Source organism: Gekko japonicus, unplaced genomic scaffold (genome assembly GCF_001447785.1).
Source record: "Gekko japonicus isolate JY-2015 unplaced genomic scaffold, Gekko_japonicus_V1.1 scaffold4308, whole genome shotgun sequence".
In the NCBI taxonomy this organism is placed as follows: Eukaryota; Metazoa; Chordata; class Lepidosauria; order Squamata; family Gekkonidae; genus Gekko; species Gekko japonicus.
Genome location: NW_015174977.1, coordinates 30,288 through 52,650, shown reverse-complemented (window position 1 = coordinate 52,650; position 22,363 = coordinate 30,288).

The following is a 22,363-nucleotide window of genomic DNA, read 5'->3' as shown; positions in this document are numbered from 1 at the left end:
CTGCTGAAGATGTGCAATTAAAAAGTACCTGGGACAACCTACTAGCAAATGGTTTGCCACGGGCTGCACGTGGATTCCCCCGGTGTGACTGCGCCGGCGCACAGCTTTCTCCCCCATCGCCCTGTTTGCCACGAGTGCCAAAGGAGGAAGCCGCTGTCACATCTGAATGCATAATCGTGGATCAAACTGCAATGGTGCAAATAGGCATGCCCCCCCCTGCGTTATCCGGCCCATGTGCGTTATCCGGCCCTGTCAAATTTTAATAGTGTGCTAATGCCTGAAATAGCTTGGACTAACATGAGCTCGTTAGAGCTCGGAAGCTTAAGCAGGGTCAGCCACAGTTAGTACTTTGATGGGAGACCACCAAGGAAGATTGGGGTTGCTATGCAGAGGAAGACAATGGCCAACACCTTTGCTCATCTCTTGCCTTGAAAACCCCATGAGCCTGGGGACTCCATGAGTCAGTTGCAACTTCATTACACACATTTATTTATTTATTTATTTTATTAATAGACCGCCCTTCCCTATGCAGGGCTCAGGCGGTGAACAACATCTCAATAAATAGAAAGGGGGATGTGCATTGCCCAATTGGCAGTTGTATTATCTTGCAGCAGCAATGACGTGGATCGAAGAGTGGGTTGAATTAAAAGATGGAAGAACTCTAACGTTAGAAGGAGTGGATCTGCCAATGGGATGGCACGCATACATGTGGTATGGAAAAGATAAAATCCACACAAGTTTCCATACAAATATAATAAGAAATGCTTTAATGAAATCCTGGAATATTATAAAACACAAATTTTATATTAAAACCCCTCTATGGATCTCCCCATTAGAAGCATTTATAAAACCTTCAGTAATGATTGGAGAACAAAAACTAACATATAGTATCCTCCTAAACGAAAAAATGGAACTTAAAAGGGAGGACTTACTAAAACAACAAAACATTCAATTAACTTGGTGGGACAAAAACATTTTAAATACACGATATATGATAGATAAAAAATAGGTTTTTGCACAAACCAAAACGAAATAGATAAAATTTGGCTATCCTCCAATGATAAATTAATTCAGAAATTATATTCTAAATTATTGGAGGAGGAATTAGAAAAGGAAATTACTAAAAAATCAATGATAACCTGGAACAAAGAGATAGGGTCTACTTTAAAGGCGGACCAATGGCGTAAAATGTGGAGTTCAATAAAATATATGAAGGCGACTCCTTATAAAGAAAACATTTACAAAATGTTCTACAGGTGGCATTGGACCCCTGACAAAATTGCTAAGTGTTTCCCCAAAGCTTCAAATTTATGTTGGAGATGTGGGAAAAACGTAGGTACATATCTCCATATTTGGTGGAGATGTGGTCAAATTCAACTCTACTGGAAAAAAAATCTATAAAATCTTCTTAGAAGTATTTAAACTAAATATCCCTTTAAATCCTGAGACATACCTACTAAACATGATTCCGGACAAAATAAAAAATCACAAACGTATAGTAATATATATTTTAACAGCAGCAAGAATACTGGTAGCGAGACGGTGGAAGTCGAAAGCCATACCATCTATAAGGGAACTTAAACATAAGATTTTGGATATTGCAGAGATGGATAAACTGAGCTTAGTATTGAATAACAAACCAGAAAATGTATTTTGGAAGAGATGGAAAATTATATATGACTGGCTAAAGCACAAAAGAAGAGTCTGAAATGTGAGCAAAGTTCTAGTGAAAGCATTATATCTGAAGAGAAAAGAAAGTTTTTGTCTTAGAAATGTATAAATGATTAATTTACTAATACCGTTTTTTGTATATAGACTTTGTGGAATGTAAAAGTGAAAACATGGAAAATAAATTTATATATAAAAAAAACCATCTCAATAAATAGTTTAACAGATCTGATTAAAAACAATTAAAAACAGTAGAACAGTAACAATTCCAAATCTATTCAGTTGGCGGTCAAGAACCAATTGTATTCTACCCTCATAGGGGAGAGGAGAAATGGAAGAGGCCAGGCTCAATGACAGAGCATTGCTGTCCTCAACCATAAGCCTGGCAGAACATCTCTATCTTGCAGGCCCTGCAGAACTGAACTAGGTCCTGTAAAGCGTTGATGTCATTAGGCAGAGACTTCCACCAGGCCTGTGCCAGGGTTGAAAAGGCCCTGGCTCTAGTCAAGGACAGCCAGATATCTTTTGGGCCTGATATCTTTTGAGTATAATGCTCTTCCGGAGGTATACCAGGAGAGGCAGTCCCACAGATACATTGGTCCCAGACTATTTAGGTCCTTAAAGGTTAGTACCAGAACCTTGAACCTGATCTGGTATTAAACTTGGAGCCAGTGCAGCTGGCGAAGCACCAGTTGAATATGTGCTGTCAATGGGGTTCCAGTAAGAACACAAGCTGCTGCATTCTGGACCAGTTGTAGTTTCCAGGTCAGTCTCAAGAGTAGCCCTGCATAGAGTGAGTTACAGTGGTCTAACCTGGAGGTGACCATTGCATGGATTACTGTGGCAAGGTCAGGGTGAGATGGGAAGGGACCTAGTTGCCTGACCTGGCACAACTGGAGGAAAGCCAGTCTGGCAACATTTATTATCTCGGCCTCCATCGATAAGGAGACATCCAGAAGCACACCCAGGCTCTTAATGGTTGGCACCCGTGTTAGAGCTGGGAGTTGGCACCCCAATCCTGGATTCCCCCAACCCAGCCACAGAACCTCCATCTATGATGGATTCAATTTCAGTCAGCTCTGTTTCAACCATCCAACTATGGCCTCCAGCCTTTTGGCTAGATTAGTTGGGGCGGCATCTAGCCGGCTGACCATCAACAGATACAGCTGGATATCATCTGCATATTAATTATAATAAACAAAGGGATAATTAAGAAGATATTTATTGTATTGATGATGCACTAAGATATAGGTTATATAGGTAATAGCTTATAAGATATAGGTAACAGACAATGTAAAGAACAGTTGTACATTAGAGCAAGGCAGAATAATTTTAGAGGGGTTGAATGTATGGCAATATTAAATTATGCCATAGGTCAATTTAATGTGTTAGGAGCTCACAAATAACCGAATACCATTATGTATCTCAGTATTTGAAACTGTATTATTAATTACTGAAACTATAATGAAGTTATTCAACCACTAAAGCACAAAACAGCTACAGAGAGTATCTACTCCCCATTGTTGAAGGACAAACTACTAGTGTAATGATAAGAAGCTGTACCTGTGGAACCATAAAGTAAATTTACTCCCAAGCTCTGTTCCTGTTGTTTAATGGATTTGGGAGTGGTGTTTAGGGAGCAGCAGAACAGAAACTGCAGTGAAAAGTGTGAGATACCACCAGTTTAAATGCTTTGTTACTTTGGGCCAAATTAGACCAGTCCCCCAGTTTATGATCTGTAGTTCCCTGGCTCTTATTAATTAATAGTGAGCTTACATAGGGAGTGTTTCACATTTTGTGTTTTTATTACACCTTCCTTGATAGTTCTGCTTTCTCATCACCTAAGAGCATTTCCAGGTAGTGGATTCTATATGCCCTGTGTGCTTACACTTGGTGCAACTGATTACCAAAAACTGGTCCCCATGCTGATGACTACTAGTCAAGAAGGACTGGAAAGTTAAGTGCAGAACCACTGTCCAAATCAGTAAACATTATACCAGATCTCACATTAGTTGATACCTCTGTGCTGAGGCACTTTCACCACTTTTGGTTTAGCACCCTCTGCATGCAGATTAGCTAAACTACAATTGGAGGAAGATGGAATTTTGCTTATGGGGATTACTTACCTTCCTTTCAGTAGGTAATATTACTCAGATTAGCTTCTTTTAACTGTTCATGTTTCCTATATGACTTAAATTAATCTCAAACGTTGTTAGTCTGAGCACTATCACATTTTTATTCAGTATATTTCAGCTGTGCTGAGGAGACATCAGATTAATGGTTAGACTTTATCTTGTCAGAAGATGTGTGGCCATTTTTTCCACTTTTGTCCCAGCAGCTCAGTGATGCTTGAAATCTCTCTAAGTAATCTCATTAAGGCTATTTTAAGGCTCTGGAAGCTGCAGATACAGGGATGGTTCCACCATACTGTGAACTGTTGTGTGCGGTGATGAACCATCACATCTCCTTCCTGATTCCCTTTTGAGGTACTGAACATCAGTCTCATGAAGACTACTATGGAACTCAAAAGTTTGCACTGTTTTGTGATGTCATGGTGGGTGCTAATAAAATTATGATGCAACAAAGGGTTTTGGAATTTTTCTCTGGACAAATGGCTAACTATACTACCTAGATAACTACAATACCCAGCTCTACTACAATGTCTTCTGGTTTGTTAGGAAAATAGGAGGGATTGGATAAAGCTGTAAACATTTTCAATTGGCATCTTGAGAAGCAGAGTCTTAGAACTTACAAAAGTAAGCTTTGTGGATATTCACCGACTACACTCCCAGGAGAAAAAGCTTCCCATTATAAAGATGTGTGGGTGTCATTTTTGGTCAATATCTCTGTCTTGCTGTTTAGTTAACACTGCAGCCTATTTCCTTCAGGGAAGTAGTTGAGATATTATTTGACAGACATTCCGTTTCATTTTCTATTTTAAATAAAAGGATGGGCATTTTTTTTCATATACGTTGTCTCCTTTGCATTCTGTTGGCATAATCTCTTAGTAAAAGATCAAAGCCCCACTATCAGTATTCTAAAAAGACAAGCTTTTAAATTCTTCTTTATTGATACACCAGGAAGTTTAAAATAGGATATGACAAGAACTAGCATATAGCAGAAGATACAAATAGTGTTACAGGGGGGAAAAGTTTGAATCATGAGCCATAATTCTGGAGCTCCTTCCTGATTTGTAGTCTTATTCAACTGAGGGCATATATTGAAGGCAGCTGGAGTGTTCAGAAGCTTCTTGTCAGACTCCTTCTCTGTTGCTCTATAAATATACATGGCATGTCAACTGACGGAGTAAAAAAATACCAAACAAACCCACTACTCAACAAATAAGACTTGAAAATACCAGATGCTTGTAATAAATAAAAACTACTGACATCTGTTTCTCATGTTTAAAGGATGAATACATAGTTGTGCTGTCACATATATGGTGGACTTCAATCTTTCTGTGAACACTATTGACACTGACGTAACTTGCCATGATGCCTCTCTTCATTGCCAAGGATTCTGGGACATGTTTTAAGATATACACTCATTCCATATTGGGTGTCAGCTTGCTGAGCCTCCCTCCTGCATCCTAGAGTGTTGCAGAAATATATCGTTAGTGATGGAAAATCTGTGTTTTTCTTCAGAAAAGCTTATATGCCATTATCAAATACCTAATTCTGAACCAGGCCACAGATTATATGATTATTACATCTGCAAAATAAAGTGAGGGATGGACAGGGAGAGGCTGAATATGACAAATATAAAGGGGGGGGGGAATCATGGATGGATTCTGAATAGTGATAGCCCACTGTTACTTCTAATGTTACACTTTAAAAACACTCAGTGCCATCCTAAGAACATTTTCTTGAGAGTAAACCCCACCGAATAGACATGAATAGCACTGAATAGACCTGAATACTAAGTCACACCAAGGTCTGAAAACAGAGGGCAATGTGATATGAGAATGAGACACAGCTGTGAAATTCAAACATACTATCTATATATCTAATAGCCAAGTTGCCCCCGGAGTGCGGATCGCTAAATCAGTGCTCCGGGGGCACTTGGGGGGGAGGGGGAGGTTTGTGCACACGTGGGCCGGTCCCCACGTGTGCACAAAAATGCTAAAAGTAGGAAAAAAATTGGGGGGGATGTTTAAATCCCCCCAAAAGTGCAAGAGCGTTCCGTGCGCATGCGCACGGAACGCTCTGTAGCTGACCTCGCCGCCGCCGTGCCACCACCGCCGCCTCCTTGGAGCGGAGGACCGGCCTTGCCGCCGCCGAGCCCGGCAAAGGGGGGGGAAGGACCGGCCTCTCCGCCGCCGCCGCCGCCTCGGAGCCGGGGGGGGGAGGACCGGCCTCGCTGCCACCTCCTTGGGGAGATCGAGCGGGGTGTGTGTGGAGGAGACGGAGCTCTTCTCCCCCCCCGCGAGTATCGCGGGTCCCCGTCTTGTAACATTTAATGCTGTGTGTGTGTTAAACATGTAAAACTGAACTGATGATTTTTAGTATCTCTGTTAATGGACATTATTTCCAAGCCACGGGCATGTTTTAACAAAACATTTACATGTATATCCAGCCAGAAGAGTGCTTCAGCAGTATCTTTAAATGGCAGAATCAGATGTAATGGCATAGGTCTTCAGAAGAGCATCATTTGATTTTCCAGCATGTGATGCTTTGACTCTCTGTAGCTAAACACCTAAAAGTTCATCTCTGAGTAAAATTTGAAAAGTTTGGGAGGAATAATGGAAGCATCTTTGGCAGCTGAATGAAATCTGAGCTTCTGTTCCCCCTCAGTTACAAGTATTCAGCCCAGGCATGACCACGGAAATGAGGCAAAGAGCTCTTCTATTTGAATGGGCTTTGAATGCCCATATGTGTAGAAAATCAGGAGTATAAATGTTTAAATAAGTCATAGTCAACTCTCTGTTTCTCAGTTAGGGTAAGAGCTACACTGGGACCAGTTGTTGTTGTGATTACATTTATAAACTGGTGTACAACTCTGAGTAAACATACAATAATTAAAAGATATAAATAACAGTTAATTATAATAAAATCAATGATATAATGTATACCAGATCATCGATGGCATACTGTTCTTCTTCTCCTTCTGTAGGGTGAGTTGCAGGCCAGATATGGCAAAGGCCATCATTGTTCTCAACCGTAGGCCTGGTGGAACATCTCTGTCTTACACGCCCTGTGGAACTGAGTTAGATCCCGTAGGGTGCAGATGTAGAGAGTTTCACTAGGCAGGAGACAGAGCCAAAAAAGCCCTGGCTCTGGTTCAGGACATCAGACAGCGTTTGGGCCAGGGATCACCAGTAGGCTTTATCTCCTGAGCACAACACTCTCTAGGAGACATATCAGGAGATATGTCATCTAATATTCCACACCTATACCATAAGAAATGTGACAGTATTTTTTCCCCAGTTGAAATTCTTCTTGGGTTTCTAAAACAGAAATCTTCTTGCTATGACATCTACTGTGATCCATATTTCTTTGTCAAGTGACGTTCCTTTTCCTGAGCTGAAGAACCGGGCACACATGGACTGAGAGAATGGACTGAGAGGAAGTTGTAACGTTTCAAGATTTCCCTTAACAAATTAGCTAAGGTGTGCTATGATTCACTGAAAGGTTTATACTATGTTCACACTGACTAGTAAGTCCCAGCCCTCTTTCTGTGTTCACATCTGCCCACACTCTTCAATTGAATCTCTATGTAAGAACAGTGTCTTACAATTATGTACAGACTAATAACAATTTTGACAGCTGTATTATTTCTTAAAGGAGCAATCATCTTTTCCAGTATTAACTCAAGGCATGGAGGCTGAAACTCTCCTCATTCATCTCCTAATGCAGGTTCAATTTCTCAGATCTAAGCTTCATTAAATTTCCAACAAAACAGTCATTTAATACTAAGCCCTGAAACACTGAGGGTAGTTAGCTCCATTGTATTTGTTCATTTAGGCTTACTGTGAGTCATTGTGCTAGTAGAATTTGAGGGTGGAAAAGAAAGCTGTGGGGATCATCAAAAGGAAAGGCTTTGGTTTATGCTTTTATCAAACAGGCTCAGTGGAGAGATGCAGGCATTAGTCTTTGGGTGTGGCAGATTTATTTAGACAGTGGCTGTCTGAAAATCCTGATCTATCATGATAACCTTTAGATTCTACTGGTAGGTTAATTACAACCCTATCCCAAGGCCATTGTGAACCTATGCCGGCAGGGTGCTGGTTCAGTGCAGGTGCCACTAGCTGACATCTTATGATCATTGTACAGAGAAATCACAAGTACTCCTTTGTGAGGTGCAGATCACATAGTGGAGTCCCTAGCAACACTGGCAACACTGGAGTCCCTAGCAACACTGGCAACATCCAGCAGTCAAGAAGCAGTGAGCAGCAGATGCCCGTGAGTGGCACATATGAGTGCAGCCAACCTCCACCTAACAATGAGGTTGTGTCCTCATGAAGTCACGCTGGTTCTACCCACAAGTGGAATGTCTGAAGATAGAAAAGAGCTACCAGCCCTACAACTCCCAAATGAGGCTAATGGCACAAGTGGCAGGAGCCTGCTGAGTGGACATATGACAGAGACATCAGAAAATGTGAGTTCAGGTCCCCACCTGCAGCTGGGCTTTCTTTTTATTTATTTATTTAGTTAGTTGATTTATATCCTGCCCTCCTTGCGAAGCAGGCTCAGGGTGGCTTACAGTAGGTTAAAATACGTTAAAACACAGATGCATTGAAACAATGCAATAACGTAGTATGCAAAAATGGCAATCATAAATATATATAAATATATATAAAAAGATAAAAAGATGATGGCAGTAGTGTCCCATAGGGTCAAATTACACTGCACAAGGGACCAGATCCCTAATCAGTCAGCCAACACAAATGAGATATGCATAGGGCATTAGGCATTCCCTAGCAGCCATGTGACAGAGACAGAGAACGTTGCAAACACAGGCATGGCCCAGGGGAAGAATACATGGATAGCATACCAAAAACCTCAGGTTCAGAACCCTGAGCCAGTCTGGTTGCATACAGCTGTTTTTTTGTCTCCTTAAATATTATTGAGGGGAGGATGGTGACTGAAACATACTGTTTGCTATCCCACATATCCAACAGTTTGGTCAACATGCTCCTATGCACAGTCTGCCTCCGGTACTCAACAAGTCCATCGCCACTATCAGCTCCTGTTTGCCCCACCAGTACTTCCATTTCAAATATTCCTACTACCTCCACAGGGAAGCTTTATGACTTAGATGACAGCATGGACGTGAGGAAATGTTTGACCTGGATCACTTTCCCCCTTTCAAGAACATACTGTGACCCCCCTCCAAACGGCTACACCAATCTTTCCTTGTACAACTTGGATGCTGCAGACAGCTGAAGTTAGGAATGGTCAGGGGGCAGGGACCAAGGCTCATCTGTCAAACCTTGTTGCACAGTGACACAGCTGCAGAGCACTCCAGACAGGAGCCTTCATTCCAGTAAGGCTCCTGTGCCTCTGTGAGCTGCATTGAATGACTAGGGAGAGATGGGCAGCAGCAGCATCCTATGCCTAACTAATCTTCTGTGTGAAGCCATGAGCATAAGCGTGGGAAATTCACTGACTTGCCCAAAAGGAATCTCCTTCATAAGGATAAGACAAAGTGGGCTGAAGTCCACAAAAGACCATGTAACAATAAATTTGTTAATCTTTGAAGAGCCACAAGACTCTTCCTTTGTTTTTCCTATCATATACAAAGCCCTTCATGGGCCTTGGTCCCTTTTATCTGCAGGACCACCTCCGTCCATATGCTCGACCATAGCAGCTTCACTCATTCTAGCAGGGCATGCTGCAGGTACCATCTTGCAAACTGCCCAAACTCATTCATTCTCTGTTGTGGCCCCCATCTTATGAAATGGCCCCCTCAATGAGATTAGTAAGGCTCCCACTCTCCTGGCTTTCTGCAAACTGTGCAAAACTGAATTATTCAAGAGGGGTTTTTTCCCACAGGTAAATTAGGACTGCACTGTTATGAAAATATCAGAAAGTTGCATTGATAAAGGGATAAGGGCTATTACCTACACTACTATATCACTACCTATCACTGTAAGTATGTTCCAGACTAGGTAGTTTCTACAGCAATTAATGTATCATATTAAAAAGCTCATGCTTTGTTTCAGCTCTGTTTGAGATTTGTTTGTTTTCAGATTTCAGTAGTCTAAACCCTATTGTAGTCCAAACCTATTGTATGTCCCGTCCTGCTGATTGTACTGGATTTATACGATGTAATCCACCTTGAGTCTCAGTGAAAAAGGCAGACAACAAATAACCAAATAATAATAATGATAAAATTATTATTATTATTATTGAGCGGCTTACATTTTTGAATCTCATACCTAATCTATGGCCACAGAACACAGGGTGGGGGGCAGTCCCTATCAGCACCCAGTGGAGGTACCGGACGGTCTTCGGGTCGGCGTTCCTCAGCTCGATGTCTCTCGGCTGTCTTCTGGCTCCATTTCGACGGTCACTCCTGCAGTGGGTCAGCTGGGCCCCTCCGACGTGCAACGCGTTCCGGCGCGGCTGCAGCTCTGTCCTTCCGGCTCCGCCGTGCCTGCACCGTCCACTTTCCCCACGTCATCCGACTCCGCCTCTCCGCCGCCGTCTGCTTCCGTCGTTCGAGCTGTACCGGGACGCCATCTTTCCAGCCGCTTACTCGCCGCCTTGCCTCTCCGCCAGTCTTTGACACTCCAGCAACCCCCTCGACGGGGGAGGGTGCCCCCTACCCTCTAAGGTAGGTACCCATTCATCTACTTGCGCAAAGGTGTTAATCGGCGCTTTCGAACCGCTGGGTTGGCGGGTCTGAGTGGATCTGAGTGGATCATTGTGGTCTGAGTGGATCATTGTATAAAACAATCCTCTCCTACATAACAGAATAAAGCATCCCAGAACATGTTGAAGTTTCTGGACCAATCTGCTTAGTCTTGACTGGTTATCTGCAGAGCAGAGTTAAGCGCACACCGAAACAGGCCACACAGCACAGAGACATCAAGGATGGTCTGTTTGAATGGTTAGGAGTCATAGACAGGCTTTTGGGATTGGTGACATGACAGACACACACACACACACACACCCCGCCCACAACATACATACTAGTGTCTGCTGGGTGAAAATGAATCAGTTCCTGGATGATAAGGGCTTTCTGTGTTTTATGTAGATTTAAACTATTTGGTATACAAATAAAAAGATAGCAAAACCGGAATGTACAGAGCTTGTTGAACAAGTGTGTGTGTAGGAGTTGTAGTAGTCTGACCAGCTGCCACAAAAATGTAACAAGAGGCTGATTGATCAGATCCGTGGTCCACCTAGTCCAGTATCCTGTTTCACACAGTGGCCAACCAGTTGCACTGGAGGGCCAACAAACAGGACACAGAGGCTAAGGCCTTTCCCCCAATGTTGCCTCCTAGCATGGGTATTTTAAGGTTTGCTGCCCCTGAATAGGAGGTTTCCTTTAGTTACTGTGGCTAGCAGCCGTTGATGGACCTATCCTCCATGAATAAGCTAACTAGTTGAACTTTGGTGGGTTACTCTTAGCCTAACCTACCACATAAGATTGTTGTGAGGGTAAAATGGAGAAGGAGAGACTAGGCTAGGGTTTTCTGCCTTGAGTTCCATGAAGAAAGGGTGGGATGGGATTCTTACTCAAAATGTTACTCAAATTTTTCTACAATCAAAGTTTACTGGTATTGGGTTGGTGGTACTTTTAAAAAACAAATATAGTATATTCAAAGGCAACTGACTCATAGGCCTAAATGACATATTTTAACAGCCCATACCAGCAAAAATAGTGCATATTTTTCAAGCAAAGTAATTATGGTGGCACTCAATTTAAGGGAGCAGAAATAAGCATACCTATCCTTACACTTAAAAAGAGCAACATGGATGTGACCTGTCTTCTTGGTGCTGTTGATAAAATAGTTAGATACTATAGATTGTTCTTTATCAAAATTAAAATGTATCTGCTAGATCTACATTTTGCTCCCTCCTCGATATTGCAGAAGCATTGTCAGACTATTTGGGAAGTCTGAGGTTGCTGCGATGACTTGTTGATTAATAGTTCCAGAGTACTATAATTACAATACTTCTCCTGTACACTATTTCCTTGGATCTTCAGCATAACCACCAATGTATAAGTAGGCTTAGATATGATACATTAATGGAACAGTTTTATTCAGGAATTCTGCTGTTGGTATGTGTGACAGGAACTGGGATATGATTACTCTAGAGATGTATTTGTTGAAAATCTGTATTATACATATGTTTTATGTTGACTTTATAGGCTTTCGTCTTGTAGCTTATATGGCAATCTGATATAGAAAGGCAGATGTTAAAACAAATGGATTGGATTGTAGTCATGAAAGTTTGAAAATCTCTATTATACATACGTATGTTTTATGCTGTCTTTATGGACTTTTGTCTTGTAGCTTATATGGCAATCAGATATAGAAAGGCAGATGTTAAAACAAATTGATTGGATTGTAGTCATGAAAGTTTTTTCTCTATCCCATTTTCAAGAAGTCTGCTTGTAAAACAAGTGTTAGTATGTTGTTTTATTTAAAACTCTGTAAGATGTAAAAATAACAGCAAGCTCACCATCATATATCCTGAAAATATAGTGTGTGAATTTAAAACTGCAAACATGGCATTTTTACAACTTTTAAAATACAAATAAACCAACATTTCATTACTAGTATGTGAAAAGAACTGAAATCTATGTTCCACTGACCCTTTTTGTTTACTGATTTACTTCATTTATAGCCAACCTTTCTCAAGGTGGATTACAAAAAGTAGAAAACAAGACAGCATAAAACTTCCAGTAACTATACAATAAGACTAGGATTCAGAAATTAGTTTGAGTATATTTATTTTTTCTAGTTTACAAAATTAATTTGACAGTATGCCTTAATTAAGGACCAAACTAGACATGATGGGATTCACAGTTCTGCCCCATGGGTGCCACTACAATTTAAAAGGTATTTTAAAATACTGTGGGAGTCCAATCCTGATTGTGCCTGCAACATGGCAGGCTGAGGCATTGTCCCCCACCTACATTTTCAAAGGCAGAAACAGTTGCAGTCAGAGTTCCCTCTAAGCTGAGTTAGTGTGAGCTAGCTCTAGGGTTGCCAGGTCCATCTTTGTCCCCAGCGAGGGGCAGGGCATCCCCAATGTGATGATGTCAAGCTGGGGATGTCCGGGCTCCAAGCCTCGTCCCTGCGGGGACAGTCTAGCCGGCTGCAAGTCGCAGTCAGAGGGCCCCGCTGCTGGGAGATCGGGTGTGCGGGGCCCTTACCTGTTGGCTGCCTGCACTTAAAGGGGCTCCCTTTAAGTGCAAGCAGCTGGAGGGCCTCGAGTGCCCAATCTCCACTCAGAGATTGGGCGTGTGGGGCCCTTTCCTTGCTGGCTGCCTGCACTTAAAGGGCCCCTGCCCACCCAATCTCTGAGCAGAGATCGGCGTGTGGCCGCAGCCGCCCCTCTCCCTCCTCTCTCTCAACAGAGAAAGGAGAGGGTGGCTGTGGGTGTTAGGGCTTGGGTGGGGCTTCCCACCCACCAAAAAAGGACAGCCATAGCTGGCATATAAGGTAAAAGTGATGAAAAGTTCTACATCTTGGCACTTCCTCTGTTATAAAACTACTCTTTTACTGGCCAGGTCAGCAAAAGGCGTGGGGGAGAGAACAAGAGTGCCTCAACCACTGTGCTGTGGGGATGGCATTTTTAAACTTCTTTACAATGGTGGCTCCATCCATGGGTTGGACCTGTGGGTGTTGTGACATCTAGTTTGGCCTTGAGAGTATACTAACAAAATTATATGACCCACATAGCATCCATAAAAAGCAAAGTAAACATACAATAAAATTTTCAGTTGCCCTTATGGCAATCAAGTACAGGAGATTCTAGGTAAGACTGACATAGTTTTATTGGTGCAAAAGCAAATACAACCAGTTATCTTATTGTTACTGGCAAATAAAGTGCAGGTTTTTCTTTTATTGATTGGACTAGAGATCTAGTGCACCCAAAATGGGAGCCAACTATTTTTTTGGATCTTGGTTCCTTAAAAATGGAACAATAAATAGTCAATGGAAAATATCTTCAGCCCCATAAATACAGTAGTTTCTGAATATATGAAACATTCTTGTAACAGTTTTCCAGAACTGCAGATGTCATTTGTTATGTATGGAATGGAACATTGTATGTATTGAGCTTGAGTCTGATGCAAGGTATTGTAAACCGACCTATCAGAACAAGGGAAGTTCTGGAGGGAAGCAAACTGATTGGCCTTTATGTACTAAATATGATTGGTTGTTATCTGACATGTGGGCATGGCTTGCCAAGCCCGGACTGTTTAAAAAGGAGCCTGTTGCTCTGTTGTTTTGTCTTGTTCTGGTTCTTCCGACTTCTGTTCAATAAAGCTGTTATCACTGTTCACCTGCTGCCTCGAGTCTCATATCTAACAGCATTTGTTCCAAGCTAAATAAGAGGAAGGCTCTTCTTATCTGATATTTGATAAAGGTTGACAGTATTTTTCAAATGCACCTTTAAATGAAATCATTTGGAATCAAATAAGCCAACAAAGTCACACCACATTGGATAAATACATCTTTTAATCTTTTCTTAAAGTCCAATTTATCAGTTGTCACATTAGTGGTGGAAAAATAACTTAAAATAAATAATACATTTGAAGCAACTACACAGTTTGTGGGTTTACATTGCTTTAATTGAAGAGACATATTCTACTTGTGTTTGAAAATTTATTTGGCAACCTTCCTTCCATCACATGATTGAGTGAGGTCATTGACCCCCCTGTCCCAGAAAGGCCTATTCTAATAGACATTTGCTCTCCAAAGGTTTAGACAGAGAACTTTCCCAGTCGTGCTACCTTGTTAGCCCAGTTCTAAATCATGTTGCATTCCTGGTTCACTAATGGCAGTGTAACTTAAGCATAGCTACTTTGTATTGTATGCACTCACAGTAAAGAAAAGAAATTCCAAAAAAAAGCCCCAGTACCAAGGAGCCGAAAGGACAGAACTGCATTGGAGCCTGTAAAAACATTGCTAACATCCACCGGTTACTGGGTAGCATGTTGACAATGTCAGCCATTTATGGAAACCTCCAACTAACACACCACCCTCCATAAACTCATCCTGTTCCCACCCCAGCCATAGAACAGAACAAGGGAAGGAACAAATGCTACCCAGCACCCTCAATTTTATGGAGGACTGTGACATGCTCAGCAGGAGCCCTGTGCCAGGCGCTCTCCTAGGTCTTCTGCTAGGGAGATTTTTTGCACAACTGATGCAAACAGACCACATGCTCAACCATCACTCTGTCTCCCCCCCCCCTCCGCCCCTCACAGAGAAGGCAGGGAATATGGTGTGGCCTACAGATTTGAGAAAGGGGCACACATGGCACTGGTTTTCATTGTGGAGGGTCCCACAATGTAGCATTCACTTGCTGGGGGAACACAGTGTAGGCACTGGGTAAATACGTACCCATCCCTTGTAGAAAGTTACACTGAAACTCTGTCTGCAGGTTCTGGTTTGCACTGCTCCAATGGGCTTTGATCTTTCAGAGCAAAAGTGATTGTTTGGCCAGCACTAGCAAAGGAGTGGCTGGTAGTTTTCCAGAAACATGGGACTGCTCCCTGTTTTCCCCACCTGCAAGCATGTTTATATCAGCATGACATGTGATGATGTCACGCCAGTATATCTCCACGACAGCTAGCAACTGTGAAGATTGTTGAACCAATACACAGTAGGTTCATGTTGAAGGTGCAAGTGACATTTTTAGCAGTTAATCTGTAACTTGCTTACCTGAGTACGATTGCTTTTCTTTGCATTCCCAGTTAGAACAGTGGAGGATCCAGGTTGGTTTTTTGGTCTTCATGTAAAATATCTGAAAGGGCTCTGAGCAGAACAGTACTGAAATGTGTTGTAACAATGTTTCTTCTCATCCTCAGTTATTTATGCATAGTGTTCCCTTTCTATGCAAGAGTTCATCAGCAAATTTCACATGAGTATGTTCTTATGAGTAGAATGTTAGGCCACAGAGAGCTACAGCCACGTCATGTATCCTATCACTGATCTATGGGTGTCCTGGTTAGAGTTTTAATGCTACTTAGGACAGCAGTCATTCATCCAAGACGGGGGTGTGTGAGTCCCAACCCGTGCCATGTGTAGGCATAGAAGGAGAACAGTAGGGTGATGATTTTTGTAATTCCTATTGAATTTAATCTATCATTCATTCTTTAAATATATACTGAAGTAAAGCTCTATAAAGGGTAATCTAAAACAAATGAATTTTTACACTGGCTGATTTCTAATAATTACTAATGCAAATAGTTTACACTGCAAAATCATGATATAGAATACAACAGTATCATATTTCATGATACAACAATATCTTTCTTTTCTGTCGGAGTATTTAAAATATGTAAGAAATTATGAAGGGCACAGTTATCATAATAAACTGGAAAATGAAGTTTTAGCAAGTAGCCTGCAAGAGTGACTTAGATACTTTTTAATGTTAATATTTTCCCCAATATATTCCCTTGAAACTCATTAAAATGTCTCTTTCTGCTTCAGAATATTTTCTCAGGCATGAATAATCTAAAGAGTAAGCAGAATACTGGTATAAATATGCAACTAGCTATTATGAGAAGCAGTAAATTCAGAGCTAATTAAAAAGAATGAGAAAGAACAAATGTTCCTTGAACAATTGTTTCTACTGCTAATGTACAGGCTGCATCAGCTCATGTTGTTGAGTGTTTATTAGAACATAGCACTAAAGGTCTGAATAGAGAAGAATAGATTTTCAGAGCTGGTAGCGGGCTGGCAGCATTTTCAGTGTAGCTCCAGGCAATGATCAGTTCAGCTACAGAGACCCAGCAAGTTGCTCCATCTAAGGATCCAGGGTGCTCAGACGTTATAAAAGCCCAGATGAGACACTATTGGATCCACAGGTCACCTGATGCATGCTAAGCTGAAATTTAGGTACTGTGACTACAGATTGCTTTGGTGGCACAGGAAGTAAATGGTTGGACCTTGTCTCTCGTCCTCTCCCACCCACCTGCCTGTCAAGCCACTCTTCTGCCTGATTGGCTTAAACAGTAGCAGGCAGCTGCTCCTCTCTCTTATCAGCCACATCAGTGTCTGCCATCTGTTTTGGTTGGTTTGGACTGTTTGGGGGGTTACTAAGCAATCCTCACAAAGGTGGCTTGATCTTGTAATGTAGCATCACGTGATCTCTGGTCTTTCCCAATGTTACATTTTGTTTCTTTTTTGGATTTTTGTGCAAACCTGAGGGCTGACCCAGATTTGTACAAACATCCTCTCAGTCTATACCTGGCCACACTTTTCGGGTTTTTTTGATCTACAGGGGCAGCATTAGATACATTACAAGCAGGGACCTGTGAGACTCATGAGGGGGATTCTTTCTCCCCCTCTTGCACACTGGGTCAGCCACTTGTTAGGCAGCCTGCCTCCTAGCAGCATTGTTGCCACTGCTACTATCCCCTCACCACAGGCACCCAGCTCATGTATGCACTCAATGGCTCCTGGTGGAGGGGCAGCCTTTATGGCTGCTTCCTTGCCTACCTGCCTTCCTGCACTGCTACCCCTCCATGGCTTGGGGGGGGGGAGTGGCATTGGTGGCTGCCAGGAGCGGATGTCCATCCCTGAACCAATCCTACCCTGGGCTTCTATCCTGGGGCCATATCTAACTGGGGAGACCCAGGCTGCCCTGAGGGCCCTGCCTAAGGAAGAGAACACCAACTATGACAATCTAAAAGCACCCATTCTTGACCGATACAAGGTCACCCCAGAAAACTACTGGCCCTTACATGCAGGAAGACTGATCAGCCCAGAGCCATGATCACCACCTTCCTGGATGCCACCTACTGATGGCTGAAGCCAATAACTGAAGGAGAGAAAAGGATCATAGACGACATGGTGATGGAACAACTCCTACAGATTTTCCTGCCCAGGGAACACCTCTAGGTAGCCTGAAGCCAGGCAGAAGGGCTAAAAAAAGCCACAGTCTTACGGGCAAACTATTTGGCTGTGGAGCTCTAGGACCTTCTGAAGGAGGGCAGCCAGCTCGAAGGCTAAGGACTGGCAGGCCCACCATGCAGGGGGGGGGGCTGATGAGGCAAGGCCTGGCTGGGACTGAGTGGTCCCCACCCTTCGGGCAGGAACAACCAACAACATCCAAGAAGGAGCACCGCCCCGAGGGTCGAGTTGCTCTGCCCAAGAAGGAGATGCCAGAAGACAGCACGGAGATCAGCGCACAAGGCCCCTGCTATATGTGTGGGCAGTGGGGACATTATCAGAGAAACTGTCCATTGATGAAGTGCGATGCAAGGAAGGAGACCACCATGCAAGTAACATCTAGAATCCCATGGCCCCCTCCACTGGTGATAATGGTTGCAGTCACTGGGAGCGACCTTTCAGTCTTGCTAAATAGCAGAAGCTCAGTCACAGTGATTTATACCAGGCTGTCGCTGGCTGACCTCCCATCTCCTGCTTTCACCACCAAACTAAGTAGTGCCTGGTGGTTCTAAGTTCCAGTCACCTAGAAGGGCCAGATGAAGGAGGTTGAGCTTACATGGGTCAAATTCCTGCCCTTCTCAGTGCTCCTTGGAGGTGGCACTCTGTATTTCTACTGAGCCCTGCACAATCTTATTGCTCCTCAGAAAGCTTTGCCTGCAGGGGACTTTGGGGACACTGATGATAGGCAAGAAGAGGGACTGGCCTGACAGAGGGACAGCCTTGCCCAGCCTCCCCTCTGGGGTACCCACATAGATTTTATGGCCACCTAGGACAATGCTGTGTCCCTGGGGTCACTCTGCAATGCTGTGGCAGTGAGTGAAGAGGACGTATGTTGTGAGCACAAGAGCTGACATCTCCTGCAAATCATCTGGGAGGGAGGGACATGGTATAGGCTGACCCTCTGCCAGGGGGACCTAGTATGGCGCTGCTAGTGCTTGGCAATTATTGGCAAGAGATGTCCTTTGTTCATGACCACATTTGGGTGGGTATCAGGGGGTCAAAAGCCCTCTAACATGCATTCTAGGCTGCTTCTTCTGTCCCTTGGTAGCCCAAGATGTTCAGGAGTTTTGCTGTACCTGCCCCCTTTGCCAGGCCACCTCTGTGAGCTCCCCTATCTCTTCCCATAATCTAGACATCCTTTGACAGGGTAGCCATGAACGTTGTAGGCCCCAAACTCTGTGGAGATTTTGGTACATGTTGGTGTTGATGGATTATGCCACCGGTTACCCTGAGGCCATTCCCTTGCACAACAGGTGGACAACCAAAGTAGTGCAAGCTCTACTTCACTTCTTTTCTCAGATGGAACTGCCCAGGGAGATACTGACAAATGGGCACTCCATTTACAGTGGACCTAATGAAGCAACTCTGCCAAACTCCAGTGATATGGCAACTCTTCATGCTTGTGGGACATCCCTAGATCGATGGTCCAGTGGAATGATTTAACCAGATGTTAAAGAGGCTGTTGGGTAAACTAGTGCATGAATGGCTAAGTCAGAGGGAGCTTTACTTAAGCCCTCTGCTGTTCGCAGTATGGGAGACCCCTCCAACACCAACCGGATTTGCACCATTTGAACTCCTATACAGGGAATCTTAGACCTGGTAGAAGTCTGGTGGGTAATCCCAGAAGCAGAGGAAGGATTGTTTGCCCCAGAATACATGAGGCATCTAAAGGTATGGTGGCAAGTGGCCGAGGAAGAAGCTGCCTGACACTTTAGGGAAGTCCAACAAGCTCAGAAAGAGCAGAACAACCAAGGTTCCTGGGCTATGTCCCTAAAGGTAGGGGACAAAGTGCTAGTGACTCACTGGGTCCCATCCCAGTGATCTGTGGCAGGGCCTGTTCCTTGTCAACAAATTCTTGGGGCCTCTACTATTAATAACCTTAAAGAATGGTGGGAGTGAAGTGCCACCTAGCTGAGGACCTGCTTGAGATATCAGAGGGCGATTGCCACAAAGAGCCATCTCAGCTGGATGCAAAGTTACCTCTCACCCAGCCCAGATACAGGGCGTGTTAGACCAGGTGTCTTCTCTCACAAGCCAGAGCTTCTATTAGCCATTACGCACACTATACCGATCATCCTGGGGCAAGTATCTTGAGCAGCTAGGAGGCTTTTGCTCTGGATACAGTGGGAGGCCGTGGCTTGGGAAGTCCAGGAGATGCTTTGCCTGCAGGTCATCGAACCCTCCTATAGTACATGGCAGAGTCCTGTGGTGTTGGTCTCTAAGCCCGATGGGAGCATCCAGTTTTGCATCAGCTACAGACAGGTGAATAAAATTGCCCGTTTTGACACATACCCGATGCCCCAATCAGATGTCGTTATAGAGCAATTAGGAACAGCCTGCTATCTGTCAGTCCTGGATTTAACCAAGGGGTATTGGCAGCCCTCTTTGCCTGTAGGGCTTGTTCCAATTTAAAGTCATGCTGTTTGGACTTCACAGAGCGGCCATCACATTCCAGAGGTTGGTAGACTGGGTGTTAGATCAGTGCCAGGGCTTCACCCTGTTTATATTATGTTATATAGATGACATCATTATATTTAACACTGATTGGACCCATCTTCACCATCTAGAGGCAGCATTACAGGCATTGGCAACAGCTGGCCTTAAGGCTAATCTTGAGAACAGCAAGGTAGGGTTTGGGGAATTTAAATAACTTGGCTATGTGGTTGGAAAAGACCAAACCAGACCCCTGCCAGAAAAGGTAACTACCTTAAAGCAATTCCGTGCACCCACAAATAAAAAACATATGGAGTGATTTTTGGAATTAGTGGGATATTATAGTGGATTTATTCCCCCTTTGCCACCCTTGCACATTCCCTCTCCAGTTGCCTCAGGAAAGACCAGGCCAATATGATTTTGTGAGCCTTTGAGACCATGCAAGAGGCACTTTCAGCAGTCCCAGTCCTCCAGAATCCTGATTTTGTCTTGTCACAGGAGATTAGAGGGCCAAGAATACCTCATATTGTTCATTAGCTGAAAGCTACAACTGGCTGATAAGAAATACACAGTGGTCGAGAAGGAAGCCCTGGCAGTGAAATGGGCAGTAGAGACAATGTTCTGGTTATGACCTTTAAAGCCCTAAATGGTCTGGGTCCTGTCTACCTGAGGGACCGTCTTTTCCTGTATGTTCCCCTAAGGGCACTGAGATCCGAGTCGCAAAATCGCTTGGTCCCCCCTGGCCCTAGGGACGCTAAATTAACATCGACAAGAACTAGGGCATTTTCCCTAGCTGCACCAGTACTATGGAATCAGCTCCCAAACGAAATCCGAGCCCTGCGGGATCTTTACAATTCCGTAGAGCGTTAAAGACTGAGCTGTTCCGGCAAGCGTTTCAATAGCTCAGACCACACTGACGGTTCTAGCACTTTATAACAGAAGGCCGCCACGTCGTAATCTCAACTTTAATAAGTGTATTTGGATATTTTATTGACTGTATTGTTTTAGACTTATATTGTATCAATTGTTATGTTGGTTGTAAACTATTGTAAGCCGCCCTGAGCCGCCTTGGCGGGAGGGCGGGGTAAAAGTCTAATAAATAAAAAAATAAATAAATGAAATATTACCTCTATAACCACCACTGCATGATGATGACAGGCCAGGCCCTTTTGCAGTGGATGGCTCACATGAAAGATCACAATGCCAGGATCCTGAGGTGGTATCTATCTCTCCTCCCCAACAAGGGAAGCAGCTTGCCAATGCTGACTTCATATTGAGGCTCTTTGTGGACAAGATACCACCTGCCACAACTTCCCCAAGAGATTTGTGTGTCAGGAGCCAACGCCTGGTCCTGACTTGACCCTGTCCTGGCTGCCCGAGCTGAGGATGGATGTGGGCCAGACTCACCCAAGAGAGGGAGGCAGCTGGCATCCAGGCAGATCACTCTAACACAGCTGAGAACACGGCCGAGACCCAAGCAGTGGCAAGGAGGAACATGGTTAGAAGGCAAGGCTGAGATTGGCCTTGGGGAAGGGCCAGGGTGGGAGAGGCTACGGGATAGTACTGAGCGGCAAGGGAAGGAGCAGGGCACGCCTGCCTTAGCCCCTCCCCTCCACCCCTCCCCTCATGGCAGGCCGGACGGGAGAACCTTAACCAAGACCCCTCCCCTTCACTTCTCCTGCCGCCTGGCAATCCAGGCAGACAAGAGAAGCTCGCATGGGCGCCCCCCACCCCACTTCTCCCCCCTTCTTCCTTCCTCTCTCCCCTCCCCACTTTTTCTTTCTCTCTCTCACTGTTTCCCCCCTCTGTTTCTTTCTCTCCCCTTCTTCCCTTCCTTCCATTCACTCTCTCTCTCTCAATCTCTTTCTACCCTTCTTCTTTCCTTCCTTGCTTTCATTCTTCCTCCCTTCCTTCCTACCTCCCTCCCTTCCTTTCCAAATTACTATCAAAACCCCCACTCTCTCTCTGTCTCCCCCCTCTTTCCCTCTATCCCCCCCTTTTCCTCTCCCCCCCTCTACCTCTGTCTCTCTCTCTCTACCTCCTCTTCTCCCTTCCACCTGCCCTTCCTTCCTATCTAGGGCCCGTTGTCTAACGCCACAACGAGCTTTGCTTACTAGTCTCTTAATAAACCGAACTCTCTGCATTGATTATGCCTTTTGTTTCTACCCTGGGGAA